This window comes from Ochlerotatus camptorhynchus, unplaced genomic scaffold (genome assembly GCF_037179485.1).
Source record: "Ochlerotatus camptorhynchus isolate MF236.1 unplaced genomic scaffold, CSIRO-AGI_Acam_v1.1 ptg000530l, whole genome shotgun sequence".
Taxonomy (NCBI): Eukaryota; Metazoa; Arthropoda; class Insecta; order Diptera; family Culicidae; genus Ochlerotatus; species Ochlerotatus camptorhynchus.
In genome coordinates, this window is record NW_027041014.1 from 5,054,868 (window position 1) to 5,074,510 (window position 19,643).

At 40.1% G+C, this 19,643-nt stretch overlaps 1 protein-coding gene across 1 annotated transcript in view; it reads left to right on the plus strand.

Moving 5' to 3' along the window:
- Nucleotides 1–402: 402 nt before the first annotated feature.
- Nucleotides 403–19,643, plus strand: part of LOC135713046 (basic helix-loop-helix ARNT-like protein 1) — a 288,167-nt gene continuing 268,926 nt past the window's right edge. Inside the window, exon 1 of the mRNA XM_065236128.1 lies at nucleotides 403–1,815. The gene's annotated coding sequence lies outside the window, so the exon portion shown is untranslated. The remainder of the gene's footprint in view (nucleotides 1,816–19,643) is intronic.

A 19,643-nucleotide genomic window follows, 5' to 3' on the forward strand; every position in this document is an offset into this window, starting at 1 on the left:
CCCAATAAAAAAACATCTTACATGATTGTTCTTTATAAATTATTGAAACAATTTTCAACGATGTTATCGTACACTCATTAAAATGATTAGTCGAACTAAATATTGCTAACAACAATTATACTGTATTGAATAATCTTTGTTAAGAGGTTTCGGAAAAGAATGACTTGAGATTGAAAAAATTGAATAGATCCATAGGCCAACATTAGAGCCATTTCCCCTATATGGAAAACGTTCACTTTAAACAGCCATCTTTCCTGCGCAGTTCTTCTACTCTCCTCGAGATGTCGCTACGATCCACCCGGCAAGGGATGATTCATAGCCGTGTACTTCGGCTCAATTCATCCATTTGGCAACACTTCCCCGCCGCTGTCATCGCGAGTGCAGTACTTGTCACTTGCGTATACGCGAAAAACAGAACCGTGAATGTCCGTGAGCTTAAATAATATTCCCCGAATGATAATGGTAGGTCGTAAAATTACCTAGGTAAATGGCGATTGTTTTGCTTTTCGATTCGCAACTTATCGAGACTATTTTCTACGCAGGCGAAACACAAACACTGCATCACGTAATGTCCGGTGCATCAACGCGCTTCCAGGGCTCGTCGTAGGTGGTTACCAAAAAGTTTAGTCAATTATGGTGTGTTGTGATTGTGCAAAAGTGAATTCGATCCAAGTGCCAACCAAAGAAGCGTTTTTTTCCTTTCTTTCTTCCGATCCTAATTGGTTGAAATTGTCTTACTAGTAGAAGAGCTGAAGTGCAAGTGTTTGAAAAGTGGGTGGTTGTGAAGGCGGATTCCGTTCGTAAAGGGGTACTATTCGGTTGTGAGTACCTGTAGGTAATAGTATTTACATTGGATCAGAGCAGACGTCGTCGCCAATTGCGGTGTTTGTTGGAAATGACGTTTCGCGATGTTCTCATCGACGTCGAGTGAGTGAGGAGATAGATAAACAGCTTAGCATCCAACGATGATGATCGATTGCCATGGGAATCGACAGTGGCGCGATTGTGACAAGTGTGTTTTGTTAACAGAATCCGGATCTTGCTCCCTTCAGCCAAAGAGTCGGTGGGCATGCTAGAAGAGTTTAGCAACGAAGGTTTGTTGTTGACGTTGACCGTGAGGGCACCAATGTTGCGTTCGTCTGGAGGAAGATATTTAGGAAGATTTGCATAATTTACGTCTCCTAAATTGTGGTTTAGTGCTTCTTGTCGTGTCTTCTCCCCCCTATGTATGTCATGCGATACAAGGGGATCCGTGTGTCGTCTGTGTCATCAGACCGAAATTGTGATGTTGGTGTTAGTGTGTAAGCGTTGTGCAAGGATTTCCACGTCGTTCAGGAAGGAAAATAATATTCGTCTACGGGTATAAGTTGCACAATTGAATGTCTAATTCACGTCTAAGCAAGATTTATGGCAGTTTTTTAACTAGTGAACAACGTGATACCTCAATTGATGTTTGAAAATTGTTTTACATAATGTTTATACTAAGGCCCGTACGCGATAAGTCTGTGCAGGGCAGTGCGTTGGTGTTGGTGTGCAAACGGGTAGTAGTGTAGTGCAGCGCCCCGTTCCAATCAATTATTGTTCTAAGCACATAAACAATGCACAGTTTCGGCACGGTCAGTGCTTAGAAGAAGGAGTGCTCTCCAAAGTGAGCCGGATTCCCGTCGCAGTGATAACAGCCAAGAACCCTAACCCGCAGTAAGGAACGATTACGGCGTAGACACATAATGTCAAACTAGAAGGCGATTGCAGTCATCTTCATCGTCGTCGTTGTCGTCGCATACACACATCATCTGGTTTTTGCTGCTTGTTCGGGTAGGTAGAGGGTTTTATAATACAGAACGGGAATGTGATATGTGACATGCAAACCTTTAGGCAGCGCTCACACACGGGGGAGCGAGCGAGAGGGCACGATAATCGCTGGGTTTCTTATTCCCGTGTTTGGCTCTCCCGTTTCGGTTTCGCATTTTATTGCCTATATGGGAATGGTCGTGTCTTTATTTCTAACCTATCTCAATATTTCGGAACGTTAGCGCGTATTCAAGAGTTTCATTCCGTGCAGTTTTATTTTTAGCCCTCGGGAAGGTTTTTTTAAATTTATTTTTTTTATTTATCTCACTACACATACACCAAAGCGCGATTGATTTCGACAGCAGTGTTTAAACTTTTCCGATTTTGTTGTTGTTGTATTTCTTAATCCTTTCTTTTCGGTGTTGGTGAATGCAGGATGATTGCATTGTAGAAAAATTCTTACCCGGTTTGTAGACGTGATATTTATTTTTCTACTATATACAAAGCAGGTGATTGCATAATCTGGGAGCAGGCCGGCCTAATAAATAGGTGGGACGCGGTCGCTACAAGGTGCAATTATTGACAAGAATGATTGAAGTGCCATGCTGGTAGGCTACTTCAGAATTGGATCATTTTTTTTTGTATTAGCCAAATAATTAACTAAAGCAATCAGTACATCATATTACATTACGTTACGTTTCTTGTCGAACAGTACATCTTTTTAACAAAACTTCATGATGGCAGTCAGATTTTGACGTTGAACTACGTCTTTGTCCACTATACTGGGGTGCAAATCAAAAAATATGTATGGTGAAGTAGTGTTAGGTTTTGAACGCTTATAACTTTGTCAATTATAGATGAAAATAAAATCTAAATACGCCAATAGATAGGATATTACATTACAAATATGCTGAAATAATTTTTTTTTTAATTTTCCATAAAAAAACATTTGAAAAATGTATTTGTTTTTTTTTATGAAACTTTTTTTTTTCAAACCCAGTCGTCATAATCGAGTACCACTTGGTGGTTGCATATCGTTCTGCTTGAACCTGAAAAGATATAAAACAGCGCTGCTGTCGTGCCTCTGCTCATTACCGCTTCGGACGGCGTGGCATTTGGTCCTGCAGCAAGCAGGAGCAAGTCAGCGGACAAAGGTGGATCACGGCGTGATCACCTTCTCACCGGAGTACTGCAAACTAACTCAAAATGCTTGTCATCTGGGAGCCAAGTCAAACTGTCAAACGGAAGCCAAACATTCAAAAGAGCTCAGAAGTCTCGTAGGTAGTTACTGTTTGAACCACAAGTAAACTGCCGATACTCGCATAATTGTCCCATCTTTGCTTGATTTCCTATTCATATGGGACAGTAATGCTTTTATGGGCAGTAAAGGTGTTGGCACCTACTGGAAACAAATTAAGAATTATAATTATGAAACGGTCGAAACATCAACCTTAGCAGGCAGATAATGTAAATCATCGAGCGTGATGCTCGAAAAAGTGTTTTTATTTGATATTAATAATGCCAAAACTGGGTTGCTGAAACAAGAATGTAATCAAACTTTATAAGAGTCATGTGAGCTTTGTGGTGATGGTGCACTCCCATCACCATGTATACGTTATTTCTGGGGCAGAGGAGGAGGAGCCAAGAGTTCATTTGACAGCATGTATATACAATTTCGTGAGCTGTTTTAGCAAAACAATTTGAAACTTCGGAAGATTTTCAAGATGTTTTCTAGCTCACTTGAAAAATAAAATCCGCTGAATTTGCAGTACTCAGCTTCTCACAACCAGCGATGGGCTGGAATGAGGCTTGATTCCCGTTTAACTAAAGTTTAACTTAGTTACTTTCAGGATTTCTTTCAATAATCTTATCCTAGTTTAATCCGGTGTTCTCTACAAATTTTCTACATGTCGAAATATTCTGCAGGACACTTTAAAATCTCGTGGTAAACCTTTTAGAATTTAGAAAAGTTCATCCCAAAATTTTCTTGGATTTCATCTCAGAATTCTATAGACATTTTCCTCACATTTTTCTTGAAATGCTTCTCAAAATGGAGGATCTCTTGGAATCCTTTTGAATCGCTCCATACAATTTCCTTGAAAATTTCTTCTGAATCTCCTGGGATTCTACTTAGAGTTTCTTTGGAAATATGCTCAAAATTTATAGCCTAACACTCTACATTTCTTCCAAATTCTCATAAATTCCTTTGAAAATTCTCTTGAAACCAACTTTAACTTTTGCAATTATTATTCATACTTCGTTACAACTCTTTTCTCTTGGATTTATCGATCGATCAATATTTAAGAGATTTTCAGCCTTTCCATCATTAAGTTTGTCTCATTGTTAATTCACTATGAATCCCCATCCAACTTTTCTTGAAATGCTCCTTTAAATTCCTTCCGAATTTCGTTTGAGTTCCTTTGAATAGATCTATCTTGGGTGAGGTGGTGTGGCTGACGACTGACAGCAAGCGCTGCCAAACATTATTAAGCGTAAAGCTCAATCGTGACTCTTCGATTGTTGGTTTACGTTCGTAAATTCTTGAATTATTAGACGCAAGCAAAATGAACCAATTTTTTATAAAAAAAAAAGTATAAAAACAGCTGCAACTATGTAAATCATTAACTTCACGCATGAAGTAATGCAAGCATGATTAGTTAAAGTACATAACTCTAGATGGGAACTTACCATCAATCATACTGTCATTGGTCGTAATGTACAGTAGCAACACTGTCCCTATCCGTGCCTCCTCGAGATCGTTTAGTTGACGATGACAGGAGCACATATAGCGGTAAAGGCAACAATAGCTGCAATTTCCAAACCTATCGACTAGATGCTTACGTCAGATGGCGACTTGAGTGTGAAACAATAGATAGAACAATAGTATGTTCTGTCCGTTCTAGTTCGTAATGTATAAGAGATACAGATTTGAGTTTTTGACAAAAGTTGTAGGTAATCGTAAAATCTACAAAAGCTTCATATATCATTTTACGGAATTCAGTTGATGAAACAAGTTAGAGGCAAATTAGTGTAACTGAATGCACGAATGCGCTACCCGCCGATTATCCAGTCGGGTGGCAATTACAGGTTTAAGTTCAGTGCATTCAGCGACAAGAACTATCTGCACTTTGGATCGATCATCTGTGCTCTGGGTCCTACTGCTCCAATTCTAATTTAAACAGAAATCTCACTTCAAATTTATAGACGCCTCATTGGTGGTAAGGCCACAGTTGTTTCCCTTCACCGCCATCGTTGCCCAGTAGTTGTACCAGGAGTTCTTATCATTTGAGTTTTCCGTATCCAACCGCCACCACTGCATGATCCAATCCATCCAAATTATTTTTGTATTTCGGTTCAGTAGTACACTCCATTTGCGTAGCAGCTGAAAGACTTGTGACCGGCATCGATAGCAATCGACAGCTCTCGGGAGCCTACAATTTCGAATTAAAATGTGAACCGAGACGTGAATTACTGGTCTGAGTTCCTTTACTATATTCAATCAAAGTATTTTTCTGAAATACACCGTCAAACAGTACGTAATATTGTCAACAAGTTCAATGACAGATTTCCAGCAGTGCTCCCATTTTATTTAATATTCAATCCAATGCCTACGAGATTGTGCCGATGAATGTGCCGAATCTGCTTTCGGCACACTGTAATAAGTGACTTACCCCTTGACTACAGCCCACTTTTAATACAGGGTTTTGACTACCTGAAAAAACTGGGAAAATCAGAGAATATCAGAGAATTCATTTTTAGACCTGAAAATTCAGGGAATATAATAATTTAGATGTAACACCTAATTGCGTCTGACAAAATTTTAACTTCGAGTAGATTAGTGCGTTGGATCGATCCAGCTGTGTCACACAAAAATCCATCCCTTGAGCACCTTTGAATAAATGCAAGAATGGTTGGGTTTAGACAAGGTAAGCCTTTGACCAACTCAGTTTAATTCAATTGGCTTGAAGAGTTGAGCCTGGTTCAACTTTTTTGAATTCAAGTGAGTTGAACAAGTCAGTTGAATGGACTTGACTTGCCTTGTCTAAACCCAGCTTTAAGAGAAAATGAGGATTTTTTCTGAATACTTCTAATTATTGTTCCTTATTGTGTTCTTAACAGCTTGTTTAGCTCAGACTATTTAGGATAATGGTCTTGCTTGGGATGATTTTTTTTTTGATTGCTTGGAGTAGCACTTTTATGATTGATTAATAATTCAAATATACGTAGACAAGCATTGCCTTGACAGCATAGACTGGCTTTATTGAGTATTCTAGGTCGTCATTGGAAACCTAGTTAGCTCGTAAAATTAGATTCACAGTGAAGTTTTAGTATTGTAATCTTGCTGCTACTGAAATTTTGATTAAATTAACTTACAGAAAACGCTGTTTTTACGATTTGCCACCGGAGGAATCTGCCCACGAATTAGCTTTTGGTTAAGCGTATTTTCCGGAATAATTTTCTTGTGGAACTGAATCTCAAAATGTGCTCAAGGCAAAACAAATATAAAGGAATTAGAAACAAGTGTTTCATATGTACAATGCAGTGTGACCAGTGAACTTGGAAAAACCGGAAAAAAGCTGGGAACTTGAAGTCGCCGTGAAAAAACCGAAAGATGACTAATCTGGAAAAATATACCTCGTCCTCTCTTCGAAAACAGTAAGATTTCAAGACCCGTCGCCTAGACTAGATTTTCAAAATGCAGTCACTTTGAAGAACTATTTAGAGAATTAAAAAATAAAATCCAAGACACATTTGGGCAGATTTTAGAAAGAATTCTAAACCCAGAATTCTGCCAAGGTATTGCAGAGAATATTTTCTATGGAGCTTCAGGAAAATCTCTAAGAGAGTTTTTACTAGAACTCCCAAGAGTGAAGAGGATTCCAGGTGAAAAATATCAAGGGAAGCCAAGGGGTAGGTCACTCCGCACACCAATCTTGGGTCATATTTTTTTATCAGTGTGCCGCAAGAGTGCCGATTGAACTGGTCATAGAGCAAGCTGCGATTGTTTTTAAAATACCCATCCCGGCAACCCGGTATTTCTGACACCTTGAATGTTTTGGAATTATAAGTCGGATTGAGGATGATGCGGGAAGCGGTGGGTGTGCGAAATTTTGGAGTTTTAAAATTGTGTTCATAGGATAATAAACCTAGCTTTTCGTGATGTGAAAAGCAACGGTCGGAAAGAGTTGGAGCCGGTGGGGAACATTGTTGGAGACCGACTATAGAAGATGATGTATAGACTTCTGTAGTTTGTTTTGTGTGATTTGCACCTGGATTTGCAGTATTATTTGAATTAAGGGTACTAATGGGGTCTCATCAACTGCCTCTTTTTCTTGAGTCCACTCTAGAACCTAAAATCCGTATTTAGATCTTTAAAAGAACCGAGAAGTGAACTGCTGGTCTGAGTTCCTCTGGTATTTTCAATTAGAGGATGTTCCTGATTATACAGTCAAGCAGAACGCAATGTTGTGAACAACTTGAATGATAGCTGTCTAGAAGTGCTCCCATTTTATTTACAACAATCCAATGCTTACGAGATTGTGACGAAGGTGTGACTTACCCTTGAGGGAAGCGAATTTTGAGGGTCCAATTCCAAAACAATTAGTCTGCGAAAATCCATAAGAAAATTCCGAGGATAATTCCAAGCGCATTTTGCATAGAATTTCTAGAGAATTTTAATGAGAATTCCATGTAATTTCCAGAAGAATTTAGAGGAGAACTCCAAGATAATTCTGAGCAAAATTTGAAGACAATTCTCGACGGGATATACTTCCCTCTTAGTTGTCTACCATTTTGTCTGGAAGGTTTCTCCCTGAACTCTCTCAGGTATCGCCAGGTAGTGTCTGTCTTTTGACATCCTTGCTGAAAATTATTCTGGCTCTTCCTAGAATTTTATTTTATTCGTCCCAAAACCATTCTGGTTTATGCTGAAAGATTATTCTGGATTTCTACTGAAGTATCAGTATATCAGTAGTATTCTTCTAGCTTCCGTTTTCTCAAGAAAGCTTATTCCTTTGAGTTCTCCCAGAAGTAGTTTTCGACTTCCTTTGAAAGTATCTCCAGACTTGCCCGAAGGTTTATCCCAATTTACACTGGAAGCTTCTTCTGAGATTCTAGGTAGGAAACACTAATGGAATGCTAAACTGATGGTTTACGGCTGCTCTGATTAATCCACTTATTCCACTTCGATCCTTGTCTGGACCCTACCCTGCTTGACCCCTCTGGACATCGTAGAATACCTTGGTTAGTCTGTAAAACATAAATATCTGAATCCATCGCACGCCAAAGTCAAAGTACTTAATTATCTTAGATATAAATAGTTCAGCCTAGGGGTAATCATCATTATAATGAGTTCAAATCTTACCGGGATAAGTCACGAATGATCCAAGAGTGTTAAAGTGGCCATTAAAAAAAAAAAAAACAATAAAGATCTGAACTCCAGGCATTCTGGGAATTCTCATAATCCAAACCAAAGATATTATGATGATTTACGAAGGTTTACCCATTCTATCATTAAGTCGAATCATCGTATACCTTGTTGTGTCTGCAGATCTTCAAGAACACATCTCCGGGATGATTTGGATAATCCAACAATGTTATTTTTAAACACAATTGATAATTTAAAATGATGCTATGAACGGAGACTCAAAATGCTCAAAAGTGGAAATCGAACTAGATTTCAATTAACCTGTAAAATATTTGGACAAATTGGAGAATGATAAATATTTTGGCAACACATCTTTGTATCCCACAAAATTTTGTGTGGATTAAAGAACTTTAAGATCCAATGTCAAGGAAGATCTGAAGAGCTTTCAATACTGCGTTCAGGTCTCTTGTATTGATATATGCTATTACCGACATATCAAAACAACAATTAGGCTCATTAAAGCTGTCGGTTACGAACTCTACAGTTCCACAGCATTCCGATGGATGACTGCTTGCCTTTTCCAATAATCACGTCCTCTTCAATCGATAGTGGAGGTTTGTAATGTGCAGTTGATTACGATTCCTTCAAGTGTGCTGGGTGGATCGCTGTCTAGTGTAGTCATTTCTGACTGTTTTGTTGGCATTTTGTTTGTTCCGAATACTTCACACGTTGAGCTTGATTTTCTGTAGTGGAACAAAGATAAACCAATGAGGATGTTCCGGAAGAGGTTTTGTCTGGAATCTTGCCTTACATGCTGATCCTGAAGAGAATTCCTAGGTGATTGTGAGAAAATGTCCAGGAGAATTTCAAAGAATCTCTGAGAAGCACTCAAAGAAAATTCAGACGATAGTTGCCAAAAGTATCCAAAACTCCCCAAATCCAAGTAAATTTTGACAATAGTCCCAAACCCAGTGTTGGCAAAATCATTCATCAAATGATATTTTGCCGCTCTCAGTATCACGCGTGATATTGAAACAAAATGTCATGATTGATTTTACAAGCGCCTTTGATATTTATTTATTTATTTATTAATTTATTTCTTCATCAACAGGCTTCTTGGCCCCAATGATGGATAAGTTGTTGCCAATGAACTAAATTAATATATATTATAACTACACATACGTTTCAAATTATCTAAAAACATTAGCACGTAGCACGTCACGCGAAACGTTAAAATCAAATTGACTGGCAGCCCGGTTGAAAACTCTGTGTATCCCAGTAATGACACTGTTCATTCCGTAATTGGTGCGGTGAGGTTGAGGTCGTAGCATCGCATTGTTCCGTAGAGATCTTGGTCGCACATACAAGTTGATTCGTTCTAGGATTTCAGGACAATCAACTCGACGCAGCAAGACATCAGAAACAAGCATAGCCTTAGCAACGTCTCTTCGTGTACTAAGTGTATCCAGGTGAATTAGCTGGCATCGGTGCTCGTAGTTTGGGAGACGAAATGGATCCCGCCTAATCTCTCAATTCCATTTTGGTAGTGAGGGCTCCAAACAGTCGAACAGTACTCCAATGTCGACCGAACTAATGCACAGTAGAGCGCCTTTAGACAGTAAATGTCCGTGAACTCTTTTGTTAACCGGAAGATACAGCCTAGAGATTTTGAAGCTGTATTCACTATGAACGACACGTGCTGCTTAAAGGTCAACTGGGAGTCGAGGATAATTCCCAAGTCCTTGATTTCGTTCACTCTTACCAGTGGTACTCCAGAAAATGAATAATCGTGGAGTTTTGGATCTTTGAGTCGAGAAAACGTAATAACTGAGCATTTTGCAGGATTTACGGTCAAGTTGTTGTTGTAGAAACTGAGCGTCAGCCTCACAACGAATCTTGAAATATAGCTTGAAGTCATCAGCAAACGAAAGCCTTGGTCCATCCAGCACTGCATTGACATCGTTGAAGTATAAAAGGAAGATGAGTAGTCCAAGATGACTTCCCTGCGGAATGAAATAAAGCTGAAGTGGATTCGCCGATGACTACTTGCGAGCGACGACCGTTCAAATAGGACTGGAACCAATCCAAAAGAGTTCCATGAATTCCAAGCTTTTCAAGCTTCGCTACAGCAATTTGATGGTTGACCTTATAGAATGCTGCGGATAAGTCCAAATATAGTACATCCGTTTGTGCTCGTTCAAGCATACTGTCTGTTACGTAAGAAGTGAGACATAAAAAATTTGACGCGGTTGAACGACCGGGAATGAAACCATGCTGGTCTGGGCTTAAACATTGCTTGCAATGAAAGAATAATTGGTCCGTCACAACAAGCTCAAAGAGTTTGGTAACAGCGCATAACGAGGATATTCCGCGATAATTATCAACATTCTTCCTATCGCCGTTTTTGTGTACAGGGAACATGTATGCACGTTTCCAGCAGGACGGAAACACCCCGGATGAAAGCGACAAGCTGAAGATCACTTGAAGTGGCTCGAGCAAGCTGTCAATGCAGTTCTTCAAAAACACCGACGGAATTATGCTATGCTATGCATCGTCCTCAATTAAGTGTACCTTTATGCCTCGACGAACAGCTAGGAGGACACCACCACCTCGAACTTTATTACTATTAAGCGGACCACGACGGCAACGGAATACTTCATATTGACGATCTAGAACTTGACTCGAAATAGTGTTCTGATTGAGCCACGCTTCAGTTAGTACAAGAATATCATAACAGCAATCTGAACTGGCTGTCAAGTAATCGTCACAACACGAATTTAAACCACCAACATTCTGATAATAAACGGTGAACACATCATCCCTGGGCTCGTTAGCGTTAGAAGAAAGTTGTTCTGCGAGAACATTGCTATCGTTACTCAGTTGTTCGGGACCCGATAGTGTAGCGGCAGCACTAGAAACCAAAATATTATCAGGCATAGTTGACGTCCAGGGTTGATTGTACTTACCTTCGATTGGAGTTTGGAAGACCCAATCGTCCATCTCAAACACAAGCCCGGGACGACTGTTGTACGCTGGCTGGAAGGGCGCGACTGCGTTGAGAGAACTAGGGGCTTCCATTGTACTTGTAGAAACCACGCGTCCCGGTGATGAATGAAGATGAATGATTCTCGAGTGACTTCCGTCTGTATGGCAAACTGGTGTAGAAGTAGCTGTAGTGCGATGCGATAGAGTAGTGCTGCAAACGGGATGGAATTCAGGGTTCGAAGAAGCTCTAAATAAATCGTACTTGCCTGAGTGAGCAAGCTGGATAGCCCCGTCACCAATTCCGAACACAGGAACGGAACGACTTGAAAGGCTGGAACAGGCTCCTAAAGATGTAGAACGGCAAAGCTCGACTGTGTCGGGTGGTTCGGGGGCTTCCATCATGCTGTTTGCGAGTCTATTCACATCATGTAAAAATGAAGCCGTGAGTTGACTCGGCGCAAAAATGATTCCTTTGCACATCGTTTTCTTAGAACGAGAAAGTATAGTTGGATATCTCTCTTTACTCTTCACCAATGGCAGAGACAAAGCTACTGCTGCCAGCAATGACGGTAGTTTCGGTTGGCGTCCGGGTGTAAATCAAAAATCATGAAACTCAAACTCACCACAGTTTGGTGAGATTTGCAAGCTTGATATTCGATATTCATATATTTCTGAAAAATTCGAGACCAATTTTGAAAAATTTGGAGGGAATTCAGAGAATGGAATGATAAAGTAAGAGCTTGTATCCTAGACACGACCGTAGATTTGACGTAGGATTACGTGCTCGGTATCAATATTCAGCGACTGTGTCAGGGATGCCAATTATTCCCATCACGAAAACGCCTTGTTTTCTGATGACAAAATCACGCGTTTTCGTGCTCACAACGCATGGAATTTTTGGTTTATTCAATAGATAATAAAAAAAAGCGAAAATTGGTTGGAGGAATTTCTTGCTAAAATTTTCCAATCGCAAATATAAATTCGAGATTTTTTTTTGCTGTTTTGCATCGTCCTGGAGAAACCTTAATTCGAAGTGCTTCTGGTTAATTGACAAGCTTATGTGGTATTCGGTCATTGCAAAAATTTCTACGAACCACTTTAATACTGTTACGCACTTGACCACAAATGTTTGGTTGCTGGGTACATTATCAAACAGCTTTGGGGGTGATGTGGCGTTCAATGAAATTAACTCTTAAACAACAATAGTTTATAGTGGTCCTGAAAAGGACCGTTCTGTTGTGATGGTTGAGTAATGCTGAGCTATTAGGGTGTTCAACACAGATCAGGCTGGCGAGCTGTATGTTGTTTGGAACGAGGGTGACACGCTTGGCATAGATGACGGCTAACGACCAGCAACTGAATCCGATCAGTAGCGGTGCGGCTTTTTACTCCTTCATTGGTGAATCGAGGGCTCTTGAGGGCAGTCTTGATAGCTAGCTGCTTGCGGGGAGCCTTTCGTTGTGTACTGGGGACAAATGTACAACGCCACGTGCCTTAAGCACTGCTGCTCCTGCTGCTGATGATGATGACTATCACCGCTCACCACACGCGGTGATTGAATTAACGCCGTTCGGCTAGACCGGATGGAATTCGGTTTTGTATTAGGGAAGCGGTTTTTTTTTCAGGCAATTGGTGATAATTTTGATCACCATTGCAGCAATTGGATATTAGTGTAATTTTCAATAATGACCTTTTGAAAATTGAAGTGTTCATTTTAGCAGATTCGTAGAAAAATTTCCAATCCTCACAATAAATCCAAGGGCATTCACACTGAAAAGAATTTCAAACGAGTTCTGATAAGACATCCAAAGGAATCTCAATCTGATAATAGTAACACAGAAATTCCAAGGCGAGGATAGCTTTTTGTGAATCATGAGGAAGACTCCTAGAGACTTTTAAGGAGAATATCAAAGAACTTCTGGAAACAATCTTTTGATACTTTTGAAAAGAAACTCATTGAAATGATTAAAACTGTCCAAGAAAACTTTTGAAGTGGATTTCACTCGAATTTAGACAGAATACTCGACAAATACTGGGGGTTTGTTCCATGGCAATCGACAGGAAAATTATTTGGGCAATTCATAGTTAATTCTGGGAATAATGGCTATTATGACATTACAAAACACATTAAAGGGTGATACGGTCAAAATTTGGTCAAGGGAAAACGCGTGTAAATCGGTGAAATCGTTTATTTAAAAAATCAAATTAAATTTCTTTTTCAAGTTCAATTAGTATAAAATTCAGGAAAAATATTCAGTTAGGCTTCCGCTTTTCCAAATCCGAATTGCCGGGCCTTACGCTTGACCCCTGCCATCAGATTTTGTACAGCCACCTTGTTCACCTTCTTCGCCGCAGAAAGCCAGTTTGCCTTGAACTGTTGCTCGCCCTTAGCAGTTTTTTTGGTCTTCTTTAGGTTCCGCTTGACAATAGCCCAGTATTTCTCAATTGGGCGGAGCTCTGGCGTATTGGGAGGGTTCTTGTCCTTGGGAACCACCTGCACGTTGTTGGCGGCGTACCACTCCATGGCCTTTTTACCGTAATGGCAAGATGCCAAATCCGGCCAAAACAGTACGGAACAACCGTGTTTCTTCAGGAAAGGCAGCAGACGTTTATTCAAACACTCTTTCACGTAAATTTCTTGGTTGACAGTCCCGGAAGCTATGAAAATGCTGCTTTTCAAGCCACAGGTACAGATGGCTTGCCAAACCAGATATTTCTTTGCGAACTTTGACAGTTTCATGTGCTTGAAAACATCTGCTACCTTTCCCCTTCCTTTTGCCGTATAAAACTCCTGTCCCGGAAGCTGCTTGTAGTCGGCTTTGACGTAGGTTTCGTCGTCCATTACCACGCAGTCAAACTTCGTCAGCATCGTCGTGTACAGCCTCCGGGATCGCGCTTTGGCCGTCGTATTTTGTTTATCATCGCGATTTGGAGTCACTACCTTCTTGTAAGTCGATAGTCCGGCTCGTTTTTTGGCTCGATGCACGGTTGTAGACGATACACCCAGCTTATTTGCGGCATCTCGGAGAGAGAGGTTAGGGTTTCGCTTGAAACTACCGGCAACTCTCTTTGTCGTCTCAGCGGCTTCCGGTTTTCGATTTCCCCCCGATCCAGACTTCCTGGCTGTCGACAAACGTTCCCCAAACACTTTAATTACATTTGTAACGGTTGATTTGGCAACTTTTAGCGATTGTGCCAACTTTGCGTGCGAGTAGCTCGGATTTTCGCGATGCGCGAGCAAAATTTTGATACGCTGCTCTTCTTGCTTGGACGGCATTTTGACAACTGAAGAGTGAATTCCAAAATCAAAATAGGAGCAACATTCTACACACACACATACCTTCAAAATGAGGGGTGTTCAGGTTTTTTAAATGCAAAATTGAAAGAAATACGTCAAGTTGATATTGACCAAATTTTGACCGTATCACCCTTTAAGTATCTTGGTCGTCCTGCGGGCATACATTCCACAGACTGATTAGATCGTCAGCAAAATAACTTGAATTTTGTCGATGCAAACTTTGTATTTTGCTGTATTTAATTAATTTGTATTCCCACGGTAGAACTTTTACACCTTCGGTGGGATTCTACGCGTCTGATGAATGGACATTTTTCTCAAGATCCGGTACATGGTACAGCCAAAACAGCCAAATGCACAATCATTACTCTCAGCCGTGGTCTCTCACCGATAAGATTTAAATACTCGATCAATCAATCGCCGCTTGAATGAGAATGGATTCATCTTAGATAGATAACTGAGGTTCAACAAGCACATATCTATGGCAATTGTAAAGGCGAATTCGATGCTCGGATGCCTCTGTTGCATGCTGCACAAATCGACGATGTGCACGTCAAGAATACGTTGTCCTGAGCTCTGGTTCGTATTTCTTTTATTATTCCGGACTGGTAGTCTTACAAAGAAGTCATCTCCACGCCACCAGCCCCGCTGTCTGCAGACTAATGCCACATAATGAGCTTATTTTGAACTATTCTCGCGTCACTTCTCAAATAGACCAATGTAACATATCCACCATTTTGAGAAAATCGAAGTTGAAGTTTGACAGATTATTATTTTAACTGTTCAGAAACAATACATTTTTCAATATTATTTTTAATGTAGTCAGTGAGTAATAACGTTGAAAGTTCAGTACAAACGGTAAAATCACAATTTTACTTTGAAGTTAGGGCGCTTTGACTATTCAAGTTGTTCATCGGACTTGCTACACATGTAACATTGGACGATTTTTCTCAATGGCATATTCAATGAGTGTTACATTGGACGTTTTGTTCTACATGATACTAGATTCTCTTTCACAGATTTCAGAGTAGAGTACCTAACTTTAGACTGGCCCCGCCTTTAGACGATGAGCACCAATCATGTTAGGCAATCCGAATGACCGAAGTAACAATCATGTACCCATCATTTCAAACTGTACATTAGACAATGTTTGAGCTATGATTATCTTAAATAAATGAAAGTTAATTTGGATGGATGTTTTTGTGATAGAAGAGCAATAGTTTGTATCGCTTAACTCGATTTGTTTACATTTGTTACTTAGGACCTTTTGAAAAGTGACGTGACTATTATCTACGCATGTACTCCAAGGTCTGTAGAATGTTATAACCAACACAAAAAAAAAATCTGAATTTGTATGTCTTTTCAAGTAAACTAGCAAATTGCAAGAAATGTTGCTTACAAAGATGGACGGTTGCAACCAAGATTTAGAATATTTCATGAATTGTCTCATAACGATCTACAATGTAAGCTTGAACGATACAATTGTGCATCATATTTAAAAGAAATTTACACAACTTTTTCGAACTGAGCAAAATATCCTACCCCAATTTAAATTTGCTGTCACGTATACCATCTGACAATTCCAGATTCATCGCACGTCAGTCACTATTGCAATTCACTAACCGGCATTCGTTGTACATAGAGGCCACCGTGAATTCCTCCCTATCGCCGCCCCCGGCCTGGAACGGATTGGTGTTGGTAATCGAATAGCTTCGGCAGCAAGTGTAGTAGCAGCAAGTACATAAAGCTCACCAGCAGCGGCACGATGTGAAATGATTTAATTCTAGGAGGTGGCTAGACCGCCGCCGCTTCACTTCTGGAACCTCCAAGTTCTTCTGCATCCACCGCTCTGGTTGCTCCACATCGCTATTTCCTATAGCTATGTGTGCATGTTTATTATTATTTTTACCAACTTTTTCTTCCTCCGTTGGTTGTTGTTAGTGCTGATGGTTGCTTGGGTGTGCAAATAATAAAAACAACGACGACGAACGACCCAGGATGATGATTGCGAAAAATGAAAAAAATGTGGCAGTGAAACTAATTCACTGTCAAGTGTCAATTTTTGAGTTGATTAGCCAACCGAGCTTAACGGGGCGGCGCTACACTGCCGCCACCTCGGTCGGGCCCGTTGCTAATAATTTAGCTCTTATCAGAAAATTGATCCGTTCTGCTAGGCGGAAAGTGGCTTACCTTGACTTTCAAATTTCCAATTCGCGTACATTTGCACTCACAGCGAGTAATTAGATACATATGATTTTGACCGCCGTCGTCACATGTCCAGCTCTCTCTCGCTGTCTTACTCTGTTTCAGCTTTAAGAAGACTCTCGTCAATACACGTTGCCGCGCCCGATGGTGACTGTATGGATTGTGGAAATGCACTATGCGGGTAAAATGCAAGTACGTGGTGCAAGTCCATGAAAAGTGCAGCAAACATTAATTAAAGTACCAAGGAAAAACAGAACAAACTTTTGCCGGTAGCCTACCCAGGCCCCTTGCTCACTCCTCCCTGGATGACAAATGGATGGATGGCCCCATCGACGACAGAAATTTTGCCGTCCGGACGATCGGTGATGGCGGTGGCCGTGGCTTTGGCGATGTTTGATTGTGAAATTGTTATTTCTTCGTTTGAGTTGGTTTTAATTTTCTACCAGAAGCGTGCTCAGGAGAAGGGACATGAACGCTAAAAAATGACATGAACATCAATCACAAGCAACATCTTTCACATAGCGGCGCCGGTGGTGTAGTGGTAAGCGTTATTGCCTATCATCCTGGATTCAATCCCAGTCGGCGCCGCCGGGATTTTCTGAGGGATAAAATCTCTGATCACGCCTTTATTCGGCGTGAGTAAAGCCGTTTGTTCCCGGTCCATGAGTTGATGGGTCGATAGGTAGGATCCAGGTGTGGGAGCTGCCTTCCTGGCGTCGGTAACGGTAAACAAATCAAGGGAAAAAATAAACTTCTCACACGAATGAAACGAAAATTTTAATCCCGCGATATCTTCTCGGGAAATCGATCCCGATAATGGAAACACTATTCTTCATGAAGCACCGAGCTTGGACGATCATCGGATGGAGTAGTTTTTTTGTGCTGTAATAGGTTCGTTGGCCTAGTGGCAACCCTTTTTGCCAGGAACATTGACATTGATTCGCTGCAAAGATCATTCACAAAAAGTACGAATAGAATACATCCGTTGTGTTTCTCTTGGAGGACTCCTGATTTAATGATAAACGGATCCGAAGGGGCCGCTCCTAGTCTCACAGACGCACTACGATTTTTAAGGTAAAAGAAGATACAATGCACAGTGGAGATTATAGAAGAAAAAAGAATTATTATTGGATTTAGCTGAAATCCCATTTACACGGCTGGTAGCAGGTCACTTTTTAGTGGCTTGGTCACTAATTTTAAGTCAGTCACTAAAAGTCACTTTTTATACCAAAAAGTCACTAAATACATTTCGACTACAATGTGCAGTCTTCATCAGTGTCTTTCCTACTTAAGAACTTATCTAAATCTATCAAAATATACGTATCTGTCATAGATACCAAAATTATTTAAGTGGAATTAAATGGAAGATAACCCTTTTTGCTGTTTTATTTATGCATTCCCCAAACAACCCAATTTCATTACTTCATTATGATGGCTACCAAGCCTTTGGGATTTTCCTTATTAGAGAGTTGTATAGAGTTTTTCTCCTTTAGTTTACTTAAATCTTTGGTTTTTATTAGTTAGGTAGGTTCCGATTCAACACATTGTAGTTTCATTTATATACCTGTGATCTTGACTTTTTTTACTTAGGAGATGAGTACTTAAGGGGGTTAGATTTTGATAAGTTCTTTAGTGGGAATGACACTGATGAAGACTGCACAGTGTAGTCGAAATACGTATCTGTCATGGATACCAAAATTATTTAAGTGGAATTAAATGGAAGATAACCCTTTTTACTGTTTTATTCCTTTTCTCGAAAATAAATTCTGCACCTTGGAAACTTTTCAAGGACATTGATCTGTGCTAGATCAATGCAAATTCCAAAGAAAATTTGAAGTGAGTATCAAAGGAATTCTACGGATGATACCAAGATATTTGAGAGAAGAATGCCAAACTACACACTAAGAAAGTCTCTAGTAAATTTAGATGCTCTGAGGATCGATTTGTTCACCTCCGCTTAAATCTTAAAACTGTTTAAGCAAGGGGCTGTTAAGCCAGCATTTTTCTGTTGCCTGCTATTTTTCACTCACACACTTATAGCCAACGCAAATCGAACACATGCGGTGTAAGCGACAGTTGTAAAATATGCAATACAGTCGCAAAGTTCGTTAGTGTTGCTCAAATTTATTACGGGCCATAAAATTATAGACCAGTTAAAAGGGTACTGTCAAATTTGTGAAATCCCATAGTGGAAACATTTGATGTCAGTCCCGTGGTTTTAAGGCTTAAGCGGAGGTGAAAAAATCGGCCTTGAAACTGACACATACGAGCTTCACTTTTGATATTAAATGATTAAAAACGCAAAATTCAGCTCCCAAACAACTATTGGAAGAATTTTAAGATAATTGAGAGACGAGCTCCAGGTGGATTGTAACGAGAGTTCTTAAGGGGGTAGTACACTTTGAACGTCCAAAAAGTAAGGCATTTTCGTTAATGTTTTTAAGCAATAAAACACTCAGGGAGGGCAAATATGTTATAACCCATTTATTAGTCGTCCTTCAAACTACAATTTGTATTTTTTGAACTCGATTGGCGTCTCCCCGTGGCCGGTGCACCAGGTCGCGCGGACATCGGCGTGGGAAAATACTCCTTTCCATGTGATCCTGGAACATAAATCGAACAAAAATTCTGATTAGTAATGAAATTTGGGTTAGAAATACGTATTCCGATTTTTTTTAATTAATTTTTTCAAAAGTTGTGGCCTTAGGAAAAAAAAGTCCATTTTTTCACCCTAAAAATGCTTACAAAATCGTGTATTTCGTCGATTTCGATTTTATCAAAATCGAAAATGTGGATACGTATTTCTAAGCAGAATTTAATTCTGAACAAGAAAATCTAGGCGATATCCAAATTTGATGATAACTGGTTAGAGTTATTTCCCACGCCAGTTTGAAAAACCCCGTTTCGAGATAAACGCGTTTAAAGATAAAATTGCTCTCTCAGCGCGCCGGTACACCGCTTCGTAAAGCGGTAAGGAATATTCTGGCGGACTTGGAGTCT